Source organism: Haemaphysalis longicornis, unplaced genomic scaffold (assembly GCF_048455015.1).
Source record: "Haemaphysalis longicornis isolate Haplotype H1 unplaced genomic scaffold, Haemaphysalis longicornis Haplotype H1 scaffold_4, whole genome shotgun sequence".
Taxonomy (NCBI): Eukaryota; Metazoa; Arthropoda; class Arachnida; order Ixodida; family Ixodidae; genus Haemaphysalis; species Haemaphysalis longicornis.
In genome coordinates, this window is record NW_027526361.1 from 25,960,045 (window position 1) to 25,980,825 (window position 20,781).

Here is a 20,781-nt window from a genome sequence, read left to right on the forward strand (position 1 = left end):
CGGTCTTTGTTTTACCCTAACAAAATATAACAGCAGTTTTAGGTTGAGTCCTCAACGCCCCTGATGTGCGAAGAGTTGAGGTGTCCCTTAGATCCTCTTCGGAAAGCATGCGAGAAATCGGCGTAAAAACCAGTGGGTGGGGATTTCGCGCTCCGAGTGTGCAACTCGGTCCCGTGCTGGCGCACATGCTGCCAGCCCAGGAAAGCGTAGCTCGGACAACCAGCACGCGTTGCGGCTGGCACCGAAGTGCCGCCGGGCCGCCATCCGACACGGAGTGGGTGTTTTAACGCCTCTCAATGGATGTTGTACCTGCCAGAGGACGCTCTTCTCGGAGCGGCCGCAGTCGGCGTGGGAACTCTGCCCGGCTTTATGATTTGCTCTGTGGACCTCGTCACGCTTCTCCCGCAGGCACGCTTGGCGTTTCCTGGGTTAGGCCTGCTTTTCAAGGTTCGCTGATGGCATCCTTCTTCCCCTTGAGTGCTACTAAAAATCCTTCTGAGGTCTGAGCTCTTGATGGCACTCGTTCAAGATCCTCAGCAGCGCAGCTTAAAATAGACGAAAGTGAATGGAGTGCCTGCGGACGACTGTTTAGCGCCCTCAGCATCCCTGTGTCGAGCGACGGTGGGAAAAGCCTTCGACTTGAATGGACGATCATAACAACCCAACTGAACAAAAGATAAGAAAAATCTTCCAGCTGATAAGAACAGTGGCAAAGTTTTTATATAAGCTCTAAACAGGCACTGCGGGAAATAAAGACTATACGAAAGGTTCGCAGGAAAGTACCTGCAGGATTTTATGCAAAAGTTTACTTGTCTTCGCACATATTTATATATATATATACGATAGAGAAGTCAAACTGAAAAACATAACAACATTTATTCTAACGTTTCGACCGGGGACCGGTCTACTGGAAATATAAAACCTTACACAGAGCGCGAGAAAATAAGGTAAGTAGAGACAGAGACACACGAGAAAAACATTAGAAAAATAAAAGCTTACTGACGTTTCAGGAGGAGTACTTCCTTTCTTCAGAGTACAGAATAAGTTGGTTTCAGGGTTGTATATATAGAGGATTTAGCAAGGGCGAGGGCAGGGCAAGGCCCTTCATATGTCTTCATTAATATCTAGATTATTTGCTTGACGTTTGCGATAAAATTGTATCACTGTTATCGGGACAAAGCAGCCTTTTGAACGAAACGTATACTTGTATATTGTCTGCATCGCCTCTTTTTTCAGTAAGCACTCTCGTAAACAGTCTTCATTTATGGTCGTTCATTCATGATTCTCACAATGATAGGGGTAGCACTTTTTGTGTGTTTTTGTTCACGTTATGCATATCAATAGATATTAAGTGCAGTTAAAAAGCTAATTTCTCAGAGAACAGCGTTTCTTGCAACCTGTACGAAACGATGAACGTTTAATGGTGTACTCTAGTGAACGGTTTTCAGCTGCCAGAAAAGACAGCGTGCGAGAGAGAGAGGTGTGGAGGGGGAGAGATAGACGAGAATAAAGCTAACCCTTACTCCCTCACATACAAGACAACGCCAATCAAAATTAATGGCACCTAGCAGCCGAGCTGCTAGTAACGCCCACAAAGCTTGGCGGCATGGGCTTTTTTGGGCGGGTGGGGGTGTTTCTTTTCTTACTTTCCATACATGAATGTATTGTCTGTATAAAAACGCCTCTAACTGCATTCGTCTCTTTTTCTTTGCTCTCTTGTTAGGGCAAGCACGGTCATCCATCATTTGGGGCACCTGAGTTCGGGTGTGTTATTCATTGTGCGCCCTTGCGGGAAATCTCGCATGACGAGCGAAAACTGCCTTAATTAGAAGGACCCAGTTTATGCTAAAAAGGTTGGTCTATCTTTCCCTTTTTTTAAATCTTTATTACACATGAAGATCAAGAATATACTAAAGAAAATCTCACAAATTTCCTTCGGGTAGTTTTAAACAGGTCGCACGACGAGCCATTTTGTGAGTGAGAGAACGCTTGGATAGAAAAGTTGGCCTCCTCATAAAGACTCGTATGATAGGTATGCGTCGAGCCCTTATGTAATACTTCGTGGACGCATAACGCTCCACAGTGTCGCTGAAAAGGAGCCCACCGTAATAACACGCACTTGTTGGGGTTTTCTTTTCTAACGCAAAATGACTCGGGAAATATTCAAGAAAACCTAAATGGTGCTTGTTCCGGTTTGCTAAGTTTTGCTAGGATTTGCTAGGCTTTGCTAAGTTTTGTTAGGTTTTGCGATGTTCTTGCCATGTAGGCTAGGCTAAGTGTTGAGGGGTAAGGCCAAGTTTAGCCGTATTTTACAAGGCCGTTCCAGTCGGTACCCCACATTGACAGCGGACCCCAGGGGCGAAGAAGCTAGGTAGACCCCCAGCTCCGCTGTTACTCCAGCCGTACACCACTAGTGCAAGCTGCGCCAATTTTTTTTTTTGTGTGTGTGTGTGTGTGTGTTTAAGCCCTTTCCCCCATTCTTGTGGGCTGCAAAGGAGGACCTTCGACGCCGAACGCGTGCTCTCATACCTCCGTGTTCGGTTCTCCTACCCCTCAATCTTACCAGGATGGAGGAGGTTGTACTACGAAGGATCCGATTGGGCGTGGCTCTTACTTCTGCCCGCATGAGTGGATGGAAAGGGGACTACCGAGGACATGTCAAATGTCCAACCTGCTGTGAGGAAACGGTTCCGGCAGACCTTCACCACCTACTATGGACATGCCCTGGAACTAAGGACATTCGAAGGAAATGTTTGATGGCAGCAGGCCTAAATTTGCAGCAAGACACGCATTACCATCGGTGGCTCCATGGTCCTGCCTACCGTTCCCTACTGGACTATATCCGGGAGGCCAACCTAGTTTCCTGGATATAGATCGGACCCGCTTGGTGTCTACTAAGCCTTGAGGCTATTAAATAAACGAACAAACAACAAGAACAAGCCCTTGCCCCAAATCCTCACCCAACGCACGAGCAGTGGGCGGGCCAGCTGGCCAGCTCCGACCTCTCAGTCCAGCGTAGCCTGGTGGAGAGGGCCAGGGCAGCCAGCGCGGACCAGGGCTTTCCGGACTAGAGGAGGCCCCCCCGCCGGGCGGGCGTCCAACCATCAGCGCCTGAAGCTCGTCTTAATAAAGTTTATCCACTCCCCTTCACTAGCCCAAAAAAGACTATCACCTTTAATATGGTATAGTAAGCGGGTGCATACGCATATGCCCGTTGCGTTTACACTCTAGCGAGCGGGAAAGCTGACTTCACTGTTATAATACCCTATCTGCGGTGGTGCAACCTTTACATGCGGCGCAGTTTTTTAAAGACGATAGTCTTTCTTGGGCTACTTAAACCCAGAAATTTTGGTCTGTCTGTACGTATATCTGTCTGTCTGTCTCTCTATCTGTCTGTCTGTCTGTGACTCGATTCAGCAACTCCGGCCGAAGGGACACAAAACCTGCTCAATATTATATACTCACAGCCAAATGTAAACGTTTAAGTCCGGTGTCAGTGTTCATAATTGTCAACATTGTTGGCAAAAAAGTTATTATCATTGTTGAACAAGAACAAGACACTACACAATTATAAAACAGAAAATGAATGCATAAGTGATATCTAAGTGTTCCTTTGTCATAGATGCTTGATTTTTGCGAAATGAAGTATACTACATCCACTACAGAAAAAAATTCACTCCGTTGCCTGCTGTCGCCTGCGCCACTATAGCTTCTGGCGGCATTTTAAGATATCAAGCGGCAACGGTTACGAAAGGCTCCATTGGATAGGTTCCACGTTCTGCTTGGAACGCCCGTTGAAGTAAGGCGCCTCGATTCACGCGCGTCTCCGCCGTACGGCAGCGCTGGCGTCGGGGCACCCGGCCTGGAGCAGTGGAACGCGGTAAATTTAAATTGACTTGAGCAAACCTTTAGCATGTTTACCTTGGGAGGAGCGCGACGGAAGAGGAACAGTATGAGAGGTGAGCGGGAAAGCGAAGGGAGGATTTTACGTCGCAAATGACAACAAATACTGTTGTCTTTTGTCGACATTTGCATCGAAAGGAGCAGATACGCGACCATTTTTTTCTTGTGTAGGTCATCACCTTAGTTTTAGATGTGTTGATGAGGAGTTTGTTGCGTGAGCACCAATGCGAAAACGACGAGATTGCTCTTTGGAGAGCGGAACAGCTGGCAGTGTTCGAAACAGATTTAAATATTTTGACATCATCGGGATATAAAAAAAATTACAATCCTAATTATAATAATAATTATTATTACATTATTATTCAAAAGAATAAACAAAGATTTTGGTGGTTACGATGATGATAACGACGAAAAGATCCCTGGTGTTGCTGTTGGGATGAGCATGATGATGAGGACACTGACGGTGAGACGGTGATGGCGGCCTATACTAGAAAAGCGCCCGTGCAGCTGGGGCCATTAGTGCTGCGTGCGCTGCCCTTGCCCCGCTACATACAAACTTAAACCCTGATTGCATCCTCTTTTATAGGAACAACGAAGTGTTTTTGGAAACATCAGATTTTGACATTCGTGAAGCAAGACAACTGTGAGACGGCGCCACCAGTTCGCGCCATATGACGAACAGGTTCAAGACCACCTTTTTAGGGATCTACGGTGGGTAGAATGTACTGTCGGTGCCCTGACGGGTTTTTTTTTTTTCTTATAAAGATAAAGCTACCGCGAATACATTGCATTGAAAAAAATTGCGTGTTGGTTTCCCCGTTCAAGCGTAGGAGAGCGAAAATAATCCTCAATAAGACATTCTTTATTCTACACGTTACTTACAAAGCTATAGTGCCCTTGTATGAAATCCCTATCAATATCAGTCCTGTGTTGCGTGTGCGTTTGTTGTATGCGTGTGCCGTAGGTGCATGCGTGCGGGCGGGCGTCGAAGCATATCCAATGCCATAAGCTCTGCGGTGGCACCTTTTGCGGGTATATACTTTTCAACAAACCTGCAGAAGCCGAAGTTGCGAGACAGCGAGAGCATGACAGAAAAAAAAAGGGGGGCGCGCAGCATTTAAAAACGTATTCCCTCTCATGAGCTCCCATTCTATTCTCAGTAAAACGGAAGGCAACAGAAGAATACAAGGAAGCTATTTTCACTCACTCTTCTCTGCTGCGCAGTCAATGTCGGCGTTCATGTGCATACTCAGGCGTTGCGTGCCTCATTTGGGCAATCCAGCGGTGAAGCCCCGTCATAAGCTGCTCGCGCCTGGTCGAGGGGGCCGACAGCCGAGCGAAGACAGATCCTCGGCTCCGAAACTGCGGCGAAAGGCGAGCAAATTGATTACACCCCAGGGACGCTGGCTGCCCGGCCGCTCTAATTCGCGCCACCTGCGACTGGCCTTCCCGCGTTGAAATATATACAGTACACGCTCGTCCCCACCACACCAGAGGCGTTGCGCTGCAGCTCCGGCAGCGGAGACGTGCGGAGAAGCGCGGCTGCAGGGAGCGGAGCGCGGGGATTTAGTCGCGAAAGGGAGCGACCTCCCCCTCCTCTTCTTCCCCGCACGATTGTGTAATCCCCGGGCTGAGCGGCCGAGACGAGTAACGCAACAGACGGGCGCGGAGTGATGGATGCCTTTTTGATTGGGAATTGAACGGCCGGTGCGAGCCCCGAGGGAGCCTCGGACGTGAGGCGCTCGTAGCCGTAGAACTTGTTGCCGCGTTTCTCGGGATTCAGCGCGACCAAGCCGTGCCGCGGCGGCCTGTACGAAAAAGCGATAAATGAATATGCGCGCTGCACAAAGCTGCAGGTGATCAATTTGAAACGGAGTGATTTGGAAATCACTGGCGAATCTGTCAGGGGCATATGCAGGCTCGCGCAGCGCGTAGCAGCGTTAAATCAGCCCTCCACAATGCTTTTACTTTCGTGCAGGCTTCATCATTATTTTTTCTGAGCTCTGCTCGGTCGATGGTAGACGGCTCTGCACAATATTGTCCGCGGAAAGCTGACACCGCCGCCGCTACGTGGTTATATATCAGTGTTTTATCTAGCCACGCTAACATTACGCCAATTCGTGCGGATTTCTGCAGGCAGGTGATTGGACCAAGGCTTGTTTTAAAACCGACTCGCGTGTCCACCGTTCAACACTATAAACGCGGAAACTTAAATCGCGTTGATGATGCTCGCCTTTCTATTTCGTGTCAGCTAGCTGTTCTTTTTTCCATTATTTATTCATTTATAAGGGTCCACTTCTACTACAGCCAATTCGGCTATGCCCATTGAGTAGACTATGACTTGATGCCCTTCCTTCCCCAATATCTCTTCTTCCCCGTCTCATACTGCAAAATGCTCCTTCCTGCAATTAAAATTCGTTACGTACGTAGGGGCCTGGAATTCCCCTTGCGCACCGTCCAAAATATTATCCCACTTAACCGCCCTCTCAAGTTCACGGAACATTTCGGCAAATTGTTAGCCGAGTCATCGCACTGGAAGTCGAACAAGCTGAGCTGCGACCGATGTGCGACGTGGCTGAGCGGCAAGCCAGACCGACAACATAGTTTCATACTGACTGGGAGATCTGGCGCCAGTGTCTAGGCGAGCCGCGCTCCAGTGAGCTTTCCGCCCTTTACCGGGTAGGAACATTCCACTTGTCCGTGGCATGGCTCATGAATAGGCTGAAAAGTTTTCTGTGGCTGCAAAACAAAGCAATATTATTGTAAATAATTACTTAGAATTATTTATCTACTATAAAAATATAGCTCTAAGTAACTCATTTGTCAGAATTTATTTGGAATCGTTATGCAAGACGGACAAAAGAAAATGTTGCAAATATTTCTTGATTTTGGCTCCAAGAGCGAGAAGAAGCCTTGCGGCTAGCCAGGCGACGAACGTTGCTCGCTGATATATGGTGCGCCCACTACAGCACGAAATTGCAGCGACAGATTTCCCCTCTAATATATATTAGTATGAAACTCTATGACTGACACCGCTCACACACACGCACACACGCACGCACATATCATCACCGGAACAAACACAAGTGCGTGACTCCACGGGCAATCGGTGAGTTCGTTAGAATGATATCAGTTTTAACAATGAGCTGTAACACATGTGCGCATACTCTCCAGGGGAAAGCACTTTGTTCGCGCGCTTCCTCGCGCGAAGAAGATAGAAATGACCACCAGATTTTCTGAAGCTTCTGGCCGAAAGCATCCCAGAATAAGGAGCAACTTGCGCTGGTTTTAACGTGATAGCGCTATTAGGCTCATTTCTTCGGTCTTCCCGTGGCTTTTAGCCGTGCGCTGTTAGCTGTGCTCACCAAGCGTCCGCCGAAGTACGTCATTGCTGCCAACCGGCAGCTACGAATGAGGCAGGCAGATGCGAAAGCTTGCCTGAATCTGGAAAATGCGCCGCACCAACTGAAACTTAGAAACAAGGACAATGATAGTATAGCCGAGACGAACGGAAAGACACGTGAACTCAGGAGGCGCCGTGCCTGCGCAGTGAAGTTCGTTCTACGCTCCGTCGGAGGTATACAATGCGCTCGGCAGACCGTCGCAGCCATTCCCGCAACCGCCGCCATCGCACTAATCCGACTCTTTCATCGCAACTACAGGCGGTACCAAAATTGTGTCACCTACTAAAAAATAGGCAAGAAGATTATCACCCGTGTCTCAAAAAACTGGCAGGTCTAGATTACGAGCAGAAACGAAATAAAATGTCTCCTACTAATAAATAAAACCCAGTACTACGTTTAATTATAACTTTAATTTATTTTCCTAATTTTCTGCGGCTTTGTCACCGCTGCAAGATGTTCGGAAAAACAAGTGATGGCACCACGTGGTAAGGATAAAAAAACACCACCAAAAAAATTAACTATAACAATCACGCAATAATCCTAAGCAGGCGCTACTGAGAATCGACACGGCCGTTCTCGCAATTGCCAAAATACAGAAAACCTTTAACAAATTAGGCTACATAGTAAAAGAGGAAACGATGAGACTCATGTACACACTGATTATGAGCCGGACATCATACAGCCTGCCGTACCAAACTTACGCTGCCCGAAGAAAACCGAATAAATGCCCTCTTTAGTACAGCATATACACCAGCCCTCAATCGCCCAATTTCCATGGTCGCGGAAAAAGTCCGCAAATTGGGTCTTTATAACGCCTTTCAAGACATCAGGGAAGGCACTCTTTCAGGGCAAAGAAAGCGGCTTTGACCAAAAAAAAAAAAAAAAAAAAGAAATTGGGACGCGCTATCGTATGCAATTGGATTGACGCCCCTGGAAAAGAAACTGAACACCATGATGAAGATGTTACCGATATAGCGACTCCTCATATAAACTCTTACCATTCGAAATCATCGGATCCAAACCTACACATGGGCAGACGAGAAGCCAGAATCAAGTTTCTTCCATTAATGCTTCATTACAGTACCAAAATCATGTCCACACATAAAGACCAGCTGACGCGAGAAGTTGTTGAAGCTTATCATATCAACAAGAGGCGAACCGGATGTGTAAGCCAGCCTTCTCTGACGCTGTACGAGGAGGAAAAAGCTTTTTTAGATGCCACCTAACTGTGTGAGCGGTTATCAGGCCTTTACACGGTTTTATCAGAGGTTTCAAATTTTGTTTGTTTTCACGACATCAGATTGTACGTGTCGGCTATAAATTTGTGTTCCTTTTCAATAAAATACTAGTTGAGAGTCAACGCCAGTCTCGTGATTTTCTTCTGTGTCCCTCGTCGTTTACTGCGCTGTTACTTTTCATCATGCATGCAAACACAGCATACACCGACGCCGGAATGTGCAAAAGAACTGTGAGAACAATCGTTGCAGTAGACAACCCCAGTAATCTTTTTGACTGCATGACCTTCTTCCACACACAGGAAGAAAGAAACTCGAATTCGAGCCACCCTCATGGCAATTCAACTGCCGAAACTATCAAATAGAAGCACAAACATCACTACAGTGGGAAAATCTACACAAACGTTTCGAAAAGATTTTCCCAACCCCAATGAAGTAAGTTCAACTTACATGGACACCCGGACGTGAGGGTCTGAAAGATATCAAGGCTCTGACCAAAAAGTAGGTGAACTCGGATACCGTGCTCCTTGCGACCTCGACTGCCACACTCTCCTCCACGAAAAATATGCAGCTCCTCGGAACACAATCGTTCGGGCGCTTCCAGGGGCTCTCAAGGCTGAAGAATAACAAACTGCTCAGGATAAAAATCAGTCTGTATATTCACAAATCTATGGATGGGTGAAGATGTTTAACAGGATGCGTTCGACGTTAACTGAAAACTGAACCAAATGAGAAAAACATGCACCCTCTTCAAGCAACCTAGCCATGTCCAAAGGTATGCCCAGGGGGGAACCACTCAAACATGACATATTCCACTCTTGTGGAGAAATAGGAGGCAGCTTTGACAAGCTCGTCAATTTGCAAGATCAGCGGGAGCTGGTTGAGAGGGCAGAAAATGAGCTGCTGCATCTGGGGCTATTATTAACTTGGGTCTCCCCTCGTCCTAAACTCGTAACATTTCTTACCGAACAAGTTTATTCTGCCGCTCTAAGCAAAAACCGAAATATCCATGGACCAAGGACAGTGCCGCCTCCTCACGTAAATGGTGTCTGCCTTGCGTGTACCACAGTGATTTAAAACCGTTGACGCTAGTGCTGCTTATTGCTCGACCGCTAGTGCTTGGAAAGCATAAATCGTAAACGCAGCAACTTCATTCCAAAACGCTTCTTCGGGGTCAAAGTAACGCTCTCGTCGTACATCTTATAAGACCTACACGTATATGTCTCTGCAACTTTCTTACAATATGGATGCCTACCAACTCGCCAAACTTTCTATGTTGGTGAAAAGTTTAAAATTGTACACATGTAAGTTCTCTCAGCTTGAGTTCCGCACACACTATTCTTCCCAGTCTCTTTTTTTTTTTTTTTTTTTGCGGCATACGCAAGCCCGGCACGTTCGCAACATGAACGAACTCCAGCAGTAAGCATCATGGCCCGCAGCCGCTTCGAGCATTTTACACACACACACACACACACAAAAAAAAAAACGTGACAGCGTAGACTGCTACGAGCATGATGTCCGGAGAAAGTGTGATTCCATGGCTCCTGGACGTCCCCAGACGTTTAAATGATCAATAAGCCCCACTTTGAATGCTGCTTCGGCTATATGGCAGCATGCAGACAGCTGCTGTTGCTTCGTACACACGCCTGAATAAAGGGCACTGGCAGCGGACTTATTATCCCTATCAAGGTGTCCAGCGGGAGCTGCTCGCGAGATCTCTATAACCGTTCACACCGATCCGCAGACTCTCCCCCGAAGAGAGCGGCGCGCATCGACCACGGGCGCAGCATAGAGCAGATGCGACAAGCTGCTCGTGGCAGCACCGCTGTCCACTGGATGTTCGAACCGCAACAACAACCGCATCGCGCGACTTTCGGGCCCACGCGGAGGTTACAATGGTCCGGCCATAAATCGCGACCCGACCCGGCGGCGCGAGAGCGGCCGCCGCCGAGCGCGGGCCCTCCCACTGTTTTATGGGGCCGCCTCGGAGCTCTCATTACGCCGAATCATGAAAATTTAGCCGCTCACGCCATGCGCACCTGGTGGGCTACGCTTACGCCTCCCCTTACTGCCACCTCCAGGAGGCCACTGGCTCGTGCGTGGCACGGCTGTCCAGATTTATGTGGTCACGGGTGCGAACGTGGAACTTTCACTGACGCGAGCTGCGGGCTTTGTCCGCGCCGGCCGCGAGCTCTCCTTTGCGTGCAAGTCTCGCGCATTCATGCGGGGAAGAAAGCGGGAATGGTTGTAGAGAGGTAGGCAGGGGTTCGCTCGCGAGCTTGGCGTCTGAGTCTGTTTGGCTTTCATTATGGTCCCGGCCTTTCGTTGCCCACGCGAGCGGAGGGAAGGCGTGCGTGCGAGCTGCGCGTGCCACCTAGCCCTCGCACCGATCTGGAAAGGTCTCAATCACGAGGCGAATATTCCTAAAAGGACCTAGGCGAAGGATATTGTTAGAGAGCGTGAGGCATGCGTGGCTACAAGCAAACGGTCTCTCATCCGTAGGCTACGTGCATTCCGACGTCGTAATCGTCACTGTCATCATGGTCCTAATACAGGACTTCACAGGATGACTTATTCAGCCGGCGTTTGCTGACGTGGGAAGGCGTATCGCTGGTGAGATATGGTGAGAGTTTGTAGGCGACAGTCTCATACCGCTTACCTATCTCTAATTACATACTGTTCGTAGTTACGCGCGCTTATAGTAGTATAAGCAAAATCATTTCGCATGAAGATAAACTTAGAAATAACTTACTATAGCAGGCACAATGAATTTCATTATCTGTAGAAGGCTGGTGAAACTGAAATAACATCCTATCGTGACTAACTGCGTTATAGTTCTAGTGAAGATAGTCAATTGATACGTTAGAGGGAAAAAATATTGAGAACAAGCCATTTGTATTAATGCGATCGCATTAAAAAAATTGTCAAAAGCACCCAGATCGCTCGATAAGCGGAATGGCAGATATTATTTTAATCAAGCCTAGGGCAGAGTTCTGTAAAATTGAGACTGTCATTTCAAATAGACTGCCAGATTTTTTTTTTTTAATTCGCTCCTGGACACTACTTTAGATACAAGCCGACAAATTTTTGTTGGGTGTACGCACGTGAGTGCTCGTGAGAGAGAGAGAGAGAGAGAGAGAGAGAGAGAGAGAGAGAGCTATAACGAACAAGCCGCAATAGTGGCATTGCTTGCTAGTTTGAGGGGGAGGGAAAATATAACGAGTGTTACATACACGTCTAGGCAGGGACCCCGCTTACAGTTTTCTGATTTTTTTTCTTTTTTTGATTCAACGTCCTCTATCATCATACGTATATACTTCCCAAGTCACCCGTAAATGGCATTTCACCGCAATTACCGAGTACATGCGGTGAAGCCGACCTGCAAAAGTTGCTTAGGCAACTGTCGTTTTTGTTTGTTTGTTTTTCGCTCTACCGTCTTAAACCTGACGTAATAAATTTCGCTGTTTTGCTTTTGTTATTTACAGAGGACCCCCCCCCCTCCCCCCTCCCGGAAATGGAGCTTACGTATATTCTTGGAAGCCCAGATGACTTGTGAGTGGCGCAAAGTAGAAACTGCCGAACCAATTTGAAGGAGTTACTTTCGTTGCCTCTTAGCGCCACCAGCATCCGAAAGCCACAGGACAGCAATTTATCACACTCTCGCAAAGTACGAGATGGGCAGCAGGGGCAGACCGTGGTCACATTTCACCGTGGTTTGACACGGTGTTTTTTCGTGTTCAGGGGTACTTTCTGTATCACAGTCTACATAAAGCATCCCCCGGGCCCAAAAATAACGCCATATCGCCACTTTCCTCCCTTCACCCCCCCTGAACACTTACCTCAGTGCATCCGTTTGCTCCGGCTCTCTTATTCAGAGAAGTTTTTGTGCAGTATATTTTGCCTGCCGACTAGCAATGGGACTTCACCGCTAACAAAGAGCAGTCCCCGCTTTCAATTTCACCGAGGTCGTCCAATCTTTCCTCTTTGGTTTGGCAACAGCTCAATGGCGACATTTTTCTGTTTGTCAAATATTATTACGAGAAATTTGGCTAGTAATTATGCGTACGTTCTTCAGAAAAGCACCTGACTAATTATATCAGGACGGGTCAATTTCTTCTCTCCTAACATCCTCAGTTACACTTGTGTCGCACCTTCAAAAGATACACGTATTAATTTTGAAAGGCCTGATACCGTCATAAAAATTGAATTATCGAGCCTTAAAAACACTTTGAAAGTAAAGTAAGAATGAAAAGTTTCCCTATTTGTTTTGATTTGTTACAAGAACGTTCCTGCTCGTTACTTGATCGGGAAGTTTGCTGTCGCTGTTTGCTAAGAACTGAGAAAATTTAATAGAACTTTGAAAATTTGTAAAGAACTGATAAGAACTGACAAAATTCACATTCAGAGCAGCCTTGTGTTACGGTATACTAATGGACCTTACCTTTGCGAAATCTTGAATTCATAGCATCTCTTATATTATAAAGTACTTTATCATCACACATTCTTCTAGATTTCTGCGTCGTTCAAATTTTGGTTTTAATTGAATTGAACCATAAGTTATCAGTAGGTTTATGTGGCGAGCTCTCTTCAGTTTGTATGGAATAAAATTACGCATGCAGAAGTGGCAGCAATTAAGATTGAAACCTGACCCATGGCGCTAAAACTGCAATCACATAATGATAGCAAGCTTCTTTTAGGGGTTGTACAATCCGGAAGTAATCCACCGAAAAATGTTGTTTGGCGACTTCAGACTCGGGTTTAGAATACTTTGATCTAGGAGGTAGGGAACAACAAAAATAAACCAGTTTATCATCCCGACATGAAGTGCATGTTGTTCCGCAGGGTTCAAACAAAAGTGGAACATGGAATAAGCTAGGATAATGGTTGAGTGCTGCCTGTGCAAGGGAGCAAGCAAGTTATATATCTTTTCAGCACTGTACACGTACACGTGAGTGAAGCCACATTTTATTGATTCGCAATTCTCACCGGGCACCGGAAATTATGATCTTTTGATTTCAGCTCTTTTCTAAATAATCATGCAGGGCATGCAAAAGACGCATCAAGGATTTATACCCTTGGTATAAAACAGTAATTGGAGATTTACAAAACACTCTTTGAAAGCAGCTATTAGGTAAGGCAATGAAACAAATCTTTTAACCGGGATCGCAGTACCAACGCTCCTGTTAGGCGGTCGTTGCGATAGAATGTGTATGAAAGAGGTTATACAGATTTATCTGGTACGTCGGAAAGCAGCCATATTTCTGAGGTGACTATTATGTGTGGTTCATAAGGAAGTAAAACCTGTACAAGCTGTACTGCATACACTCTGAGAATTCAGGCACAGAAAGCGAAGACGCTCTTGCTCATGCTCAGTTGAGTTTCCAGACTGTCACTTTTATGAGCGGGAAGACTAACACGGAAACGTCCTGCAATTGCCTGCCTCGTCATACCCCAAAAACTGCACCGTTTAAAAACAACTTATGGCGCGCCAATCACATTTTACCAATACCCAGGGCACCTGTCATATGTAATCCAGATTGCCAAGAATTCTCTCTCGTGCTTGGCGTGGCTTGCGAAAAATCGTTGTAGAGCGACGCTGCGCAATTCCCGAGCTTTTAACAGCTCTTAGGCAGTTTTAATTTCCCATTAGAACACTTAGGACAGTTGGAGATCCACAAATAAATCAAATTCATTCAGCTTCAGCCCCTACTTAGGCCGAGACGTCATCCGTATGTTAATGAAGTTTCATTCATTCATTCATTCATCCAGCTTAGATTACACGATGTTATTTAATGGGCGGAAAGTATGTATCGCTCCGTTTTACGACATAGATGCCTTTCATTGTCCATTCATTAAACCATCGATCCTGCCCTCAACACCATTACGGGTACACGCTTGAAAACTCTCGGGTGCAGTTTTCCTTGAAGCCGACTGCCTTCAGAGACGCTGACACAACTCTCAAAATTAAGCATGGTTTCCCTGCTTTCTTCTGTCGTGTTCTTTATTTGCCAAGACACTGAATACGTAAGACTTTCAACGACGACGCATCTTGGTACCAACCCCTTCATAGGCTGCAACCGCGTGGCCCTGCGGCTTTCCTTTATTTGGCGGTCCCCAAAGCCTGCGCGCGCCTCGATGGGAACAGGAACACACGCGGGCGCAGAGAAGTTGCAGCCGTCTCGGTGAGAAGGTGGCGGGGAAAGGGCAAAAGAGCAGGAGGGAATTATTGACGGCGCGCTGTGCACTCTCATTGGCTGCCCGGGGCACGGCGCTGTCGCTCTTCTTTCGCCATCACTCGCTTGAAGACACGTTTAGATTGGTACATCACTGGAGGCATGAAAACAAAAGGACGAAAAAAAAAAAAAGATACCCATTTGGATCTTGAGATTCTGCTTTACGGATGGGAAGGAAGGGGGGGGGGGGGATAAAAATAAATGCCGACAGAGAAGGGCGGCGCCGCTCGTGGCCCAAGAGAAAGAGACACGAAAGGAGGGGAGGCAATCTCCCCACACGGTGCGAGAGAGAGAACTCTCCTTCGCAGCGCCACTGGAGCAGGAAATAAGGGCGGGGAAGCGGCGAAATCATTTCCGAAATCCCGAGGCAGTTGCCTCGGCCCAATTACACGCCTAATTGGTCGTTCCACGGCGATAACGGGAACCGTTATGGGCGCCTCGGATCTCAACGGCCCCGTCACAAGCACACATACATACGCGGGGCGGAGCCCGGTATAACCATGCTACGCGTTATCCCGCACACGCTGCCCGAGGGGCACTGCCGGTGTTTCTTCATCTAGGCGAGGGTGAAGTGATAGGTTAGATACAAATGCACGGAAGGCGGGCTACCGTTGGATAGAGTGGGTCCAGTGATTGGTAGAACGTTAGCTGCGAAAGCATGGGAAAGAAAGTTATCGCAGCTAGGAGAACCGGTTCACGGTGAGGTGTGTGCGCCTGGTTATCCTGGGTACGGCCACCTGGCATTACGCAGCGACATCTTGTAGATGCCCGATTGGCTGGCGCACGCCATTGCTCCGCAGTGTCTGCGCGCGAGCTGCGCCGTAGTATTGAAAGAGCCATGAAGAGAAAATACAACGTTGTTTAATTTGAAAGAACTAGGATTCAGTATCTCACTCAGCTCCATTACAGCCACAAAAGATGTTTTTTTTTAACGAAAAAAAAGCAAGAAGTATTAAAAAACTTTCGAATTTTGCGCCACAGTGACGTGTTATGAGCAAGAATGACGTCATACGGGCCAACAATAAAACAATTTTCAGTGGGTTAACTGCACGTTAGCATTCAAGTGATGCGGTCAAATGGAACTAGAGGCCTCATTACAGATGTCCAGTCATGTGTCGTTGCGACAGGTCCGTTAGGCGGCCGCCAATCACACAAACAAGGTTCCGTGACGTCATAGAAAGGTTGCGGGAAGTTGGCTAGGGGGGTCGCGACTGCTTCACAATGTTTTCTTTAATATCTTCGTTATTTGTTCGAAGATTTCGATGTTATCGGTATCATTGTTACGGGACTAAGCAGTCTTTCTAATAAACCAAACTTCTATTTTGTCTTCATGGCTCCTTTAAAAATGATAGACAGTACTTCTTGAGCTTCCTGAACGCGAAAACCTTGGTCTCTCTCTCTCTCTCTCTCTCTCTCTCTCTCTCTCTCTCTCTCTCTCTCTCTCTCTCTCTCTCTCTCCTCTCCTCTCTCTCTCTCTCTCTCTCTCTCTCTCTCTCTCTCTCTCTCTCTCTCTCTCTCTCTCTCTCTCTCTCTCTCTCTCTCTCTCATCTCTCTCTCTCTCATCTCTCTCTCTTCTCTCTCTCGTTCGTCCGTCCGTCCGTCCGTCCGTCCGTCTATTCGTCCTCACGTGATTCGAGGTTCAGCCACCCAGCCAAAAGCTGGAAGCGTTCTTGAGCAAGAAATATATTTAGGGTTGTTTTGTTTTCGGAAAACCCGATTTTAGCCGATTTTTAGATCCCGGATATGTTTCAGGAGAATTGGGTAAACCCGATTTCTCCCCGAATTAACTTTTTCAACGTAGCGATCTGCCCAATCGCGTGCTGACGGTCCGCCGTACTCGACCAGTACTTGCTAGAAGCAAGCCCCACAAACACAGCGTCCAAACCCACTGAGTATTGGCATTACTCTACCGCTCACTACCTCAGGCTGGCATATGCTGCACTCACGTTGTTGTGCCAGTAATGGAAGCTGTAATGTCGACAGAACGTTCTTCCAGTTGAGATACGTTCGTTCAACGATCAGACAGGTCTCGAAAGAGACCGACATGTTCCGCATGCAGACGATAATATGTAAAAAAGGATGAGTGAAAAATCGATGACCAGCTTTTCGCGAATAAAATCTAATTTCTTAGAAGCTATCACTGCTGTTTACTGTCATCATTTCGGGTTCATTTCCAAATAAATGCCCCACTTAGGAGAGCATTTGCTAGATAACTCTGATGTCCCTATCATTAACAGCTTGAAAGAATCACCTATTAAATCGAAGCTGCAGTGTCCCAACCGATGTCGTTGTACGCCAATACGCCCTGCAGGAAAGCCAGCTTTCTCCGGCGATGATGATGAATGATCGTGGCTGAAGTGAAAGAAAAGAAGACGTTTCCTGTGGCCGGAATCGAGCCCGGGTTTCTCGCGTTATGAAACAGGCGTCTACCCTATTGCTTCAATCCAACATGGCCGAAGCGAAGGCCAAGCAGCAGGTACCGATTCGCGCCGTACACCCCAAGACGAAACGTTAGGCCTACGTAGTGCACACCCGACAGTTGCAGAGGGTGTTTTAGAAAAGTGGTGCGTACCTCCAGAGTAGCACATACTCACAGTGTGGGATTGGCCAACCAAAGAATACATCTCGAGAAAGCTTCTCGTTCAACCATCGTCGTCGTTAAGGAGGGGGTGCATGATTTTTTAACCAGTTAGAGTTAAGAAGCTCGTAATACCTCCTAAGATAAACCGAATGTATTACTTCGTACATCTGTAGACTTAACCCGAAAAAACCAGAATTTCGGAATGGTTTGAAAAAATGATTTCTCCCCGATTATTAGTTTAAAAATAGTACAATATTTTGAACCCCCTCCCCCTTAAAAAAACATAAAACCTGGAAACGAACAATTTTAAGTTTATAGAGGTAGGACTAAAGGTTTCAAAAGCGTTTTGAAGGTGGTGTGGGCTCAAGACAACAGTTGGTGGGATAATGATGATGATATTTTAAAGCTTAAGGTCACTTTTGCTCGAGTACAATTTTTCGGCGCGCGCCTTTCTACGCAAGCTTTCTTAGTGCCTTTTCCTTTGCATTTTGTGGTTATAGAAACCTGAGTGCGTCTTCTTTTGACGTCTAAATAATTTTTTACAGAGGTCGTCCCTGGCCTTTCTAACTGAATGTTTAATAAAATACTGTCTATGTTATGTAAAAGTTTTTATACACGCCGAACATCCTACATAACGTAAAAAATTTAGGATAATATTAAATATTTGTTTGGTTAGGAAACAGCAGTCGCTCCCGTTGCGTGGCACTCAAAATACACTTGCAAGCGGCATGCCTTATTTGTTATATGAACCATAACGTTCTTCAGACCACATTTTTAGCCCCGAGACACGCGATCAGGTGCACAGAACGTTCCAATGACTCAACAACAGTAAAATAGGTGATATCGAGGAGCGGAAAGTACATTTTGTGAAAAAGGTATCCAGTATAATTTCATCCCCACTAAAAAATATCGTAAACCTTATCTTTTTATCAGGCATTTTTCCGAGAAATCTTATATTACCTAAGTTACTACAATGTTTTGAATGTGGCAATAAAGCCAATAATAGTTAATTTTTTTCTAAATGTATAAAAAAGCTGTTAGAGCATGCGCCGCACTTGAGCACGAGTCCTGAGCTCCTTTCGAGGAGAAAAAATTATCCCTGAGTGTTTTGTAACTGCGCGGTCCCAATCGAAATCAAGAGCCGTTGTAAGCATGAACGGACACACACCAGGAAGTCCGCTTTCCTAAAAATTGCGCTATAAAACGCCTCTGCAAAGACACGTGGAACCACGGGAGTTTTTGTCGCCGACATAAAAGATACATGCATCCTAGACATATACCGTAATTACCCGTTTCTAACGCGCCCCCGATTCTAACGCGCACCCGATTTTCCCGGCAAAAAAAAAAAAACGAAAAAACTTGCACCTCTGATTGTAACGCGCACGGAACTTTGTGAGCAAGAAAAACGAATGCGAGAGAAACGGGCTATTTATTTCTCGAAGTAATCTCACTCATCTAAATCCTCGTCGCTCTCCGCTGACCACAACATCTCGTCTTTGGTGCCGTCAAGCGCGTTCGCGATGCCACACTTCATAACCGACGTTCAACCATGGTCGATGGGATCGTAGCCCACGCCTCGCACGCCCATCTTGCGAGCTTCTCCAGAGGCGCAAGCTTCAGCCGACCGCTCCTTTTGAACGCGTGAGAGCCGCTGCTGCCATTGCTGTTATCAAGCGCGCAAGTTGAACCATTTGACGGCTTGTGTGAACGCCGATAGAAAAGCCTAGGCGCCTATGCTTCCTGCGCCCGAAATATCGTTGCTAAAAGTTTTGACGCCGTCTTGAGATGGCGATGGCGATGGGCGGGATGAAATTTCCCTTGTTTTGGCAGTTTCGGTTTCGTATCCGATTCTAACGCGCATGTGAATTTTCGACCTATTTTTCCAAAAAAAAAAAAAAAAGTGCGCGTTAGAATCGGGTAATTACGGTAAGCTTCGAGTAAAGAAGTAGGGCACTTAGAGCACGCTTTAGCCGCAGGTCTACCCTCTATCCCCATAAAGTCAAAAGAAAGCTGTGGGTGCGGCTGCCTATGACTGATTCACTGCTTTCCACTTGAGAAACTTTTTGTGGAGAGGCAACTTGCCCTGTGAGCTCCACAAGCGGTGCGAAGCACCACCAGCCTGCATTCATGCAGGCATTTCGACGCATTTCTGACATTCATCCGACACTACTTAACACTATTTGTACTTCGCCTTTTCGAATTATAATTACTACGCTATCGACCGCTTTCGCGTTCGCGAATACGAGCTATAGCCGCCGGCTATAGCTCGTGTTCTGTGCCCCCGCCATTGGCCGGCTATGTTCTGTGCCCCCGCCATCGCGGGCACAGCAGCGCGGTCGGCTGTTTGCAAGCCAGCTTCTCCGCGGTGCTCTCCTGCCAACAAGGCAGCCCGCCTCGTTTTTAGCCGAGGCAATATTTCCGGAGGAAGCCGCAAGTAGCAGGGCACGACGCGCAAGAACTTGCAGTGCTTGCTGACCTAGCTAATAAGCACAAGTTGTAGGCCAGCTTTGCAAGCCACAAGCGACGTCATACTGGGGATGCATTGCGTAAAAATCGGCTTTGCAATTTTTTGTTTGTTTGTGGGTAATGTCAACCCTATCGATTGTTGTACTCGCATGCATGCGTAAGCGCTCATGCATGCGTGTCTGAGTGGGTGTGAAAATTAGTTAAACCAGAGTCCTGAGATTATTCCCGCAGGGTTATTTTCTTTCTTTGGGTAGATTTCACTGTCCAGAGCTTCATCAAAAGAAATGGTCCAAATAAGACCCTTTGAAGGCGCATCTCGACACATGAGTGCCCATGAATATCCTGCTTGCCCTGCCTCAGCCAGCACTGCAGTGGACCACGGTACCCGCGTTCACGCAAAGGCCGACCGCTCGTACCGCGGTCGCAAGCGGCCGAGTAATATCGTGCTATGTCCCACATAAATTACCTCCCTCGGCAGCAGGCGCATCCACACTTCGTGCCCTGCGCCCTCAATGGCTTCCCCGTATACCTGCTCGCGCTTCGGTGGCTGGAGGGAGGAGGGGGGCAAATTGTTTAACAGGATTACAAGCATTTGACGCGGCAGTGACCCGGCAAGCCACCCCGGGGGTCCCGTTGATCGCGCCTTTCGCCGCCGCTCTGAGCCCCCCAAACACTCGCCGCGGCGGCGGGGTGATCTCGCCATTCACCGCGCGTACCCCAGTTGCCTGCCGGCGGCGGACGGCTGTTTTAGCGAAAGCCTCAGCGCACGCCTCAGCGGGCAGCCGGCCGGCGGCGGGGTTCCGCGCAATTGCTCCCCCGAGACGCTGCGCCTGTCGAGCGAGCGCTATTTCTCGACATTATAAAAGAGAATGCGCCATGCGGGGAGAGAATTGATAATGTGAGCGCTATCCTGGGGTTGGGAGTGCTTCTCAGATGCGCCATAAGGCCGGAGATAATGG

At 47.3% G+C, this 20,781-nt stretch overlaps 1 long non-coding RNA gene across 1 annotated transcript in view; it reads right to left on the reverse strand.

The window, feature by feature from the left end:
- LOC144178381 (uncharacterized) overlaps positions 1–20,781 on the reverse strand; it is a 70,491-nt gene that overhangs the window by 14,332 nt on the left and 35,378 nt on the right. The window contains exon 2 of the long non-coding RNA XR_013324006.1: positions 5,111–5,265. This is a non-coding gene — a long non-coding RNA (uncharacterized LOC144178381). The remainder of the gene's footprint in view (positions 1–5,110; positions 5,266–20,781) is intronic.